The sequence below is a fragment of the Tupaia chinensis genome, unplaced genomic scaffold (assembly GCF_000334495.1).
Source record: "Tupaia chinensis unplaced genomic scaffold, TupChi_1.0 Scaffold000067_1, whole genome shotgun sequence".
Lineage (NCBI taxonomy): Eukaryota > Metazoa > Chordata > Mammalia > Scandentia > Tupaiidae > Tupaia > Tupaia belangeri.
In genome coordinates this window covers 610,332-611,340 of record NW_006159526.1, presented here as the reverse complement: position 1 = coordinate 611,340, position 1,009 = coordinate 610,332, and positions in this window count along the sequence as shown.

Here is a 1,009-nt window from a genome sequence, read left to right as displayed (position 1 = left end):
TGGGGGGGGGATAGGGAGGGGTGGCGGGCAGAGACCCGGACCAGGGGAGCCCTGTCCCCAGCTCCTCTCCTGAGCGTTGCCACAGGAGGCCCCTGAGCCTGGAACCCCCACCAGGCCTCAGAGCCCCTAGTCTCAGGTCCAGCCTCACTCCCACCCCCATATACCATACCACTTTGCTCCATCTTGGGGTGTCCCTGTGGCTTTGGAGGCTCTGGGTCCCCTGTATCTCTCTGTCCACCTGCCCCACTCTGCCCCTTTCTCCATGCGTGTCCACCTGTCTCTCTCCATCCATCTCTCTTGTCTCTCTGGGTGTGCCCACCTGCTTCTCTCTGTCTCTCCTCCTGTCCTCTCTCTGCATGTTCCCTGGGCTTTTCTCTCTCCCACTTCTCCTTTAGACCTGTCCTCAGCCCTCTGTCACACTGTCCTGTCCATACGACTCCTGTCTCTCCTACTGTCTGTCCAGCAGTCTCTGCCACCCCTTCTTCCCGCCCATTGCTCTGTGCAGCCCCTCTCCCCACTGCCCTTCCCTGTCCCTCCACTCTCTCCCTGTCTCTAAGCCTCCACCATCTCCAGCTCTCTCTTTTTCAGTTAGGCTCTCTACCTGATCCTTGCCCCTCTCCCCACTTCGCAGTTCCCCATGCGACTCTGTCTCTGTATGTGCGTGTCTCCTGTCTCTCTGCCCATCTCTCTCTCTCTGCCCCATCTCTGTTCTCATTGGGGTCAGTACTCTGGCTCTTCCCTGGGTTCCTTGACCTGTCAGCGCCCTGTCCCTTGTCTGGCCCAGCCTCATGTCCACTAGGGGGCAGCAGGTGTAGGCTTTCTGCTGGGGAGGCTGCAGACAGCTGAGGAGCTCTCTGCTTCCCCTCTGCCCAGCTGCAAACCCTGTTCCTGGGGTGTCCTGGGCCCAGCCTCTGCTCCTCCAGACCTAGGAGTCCAGGACTCCAAAGGTCTCCAACCTCAGACCCAGAGGTCTGGCCTTCAGCCCCTCCCCCCAGCCCCAGGGGTCCAG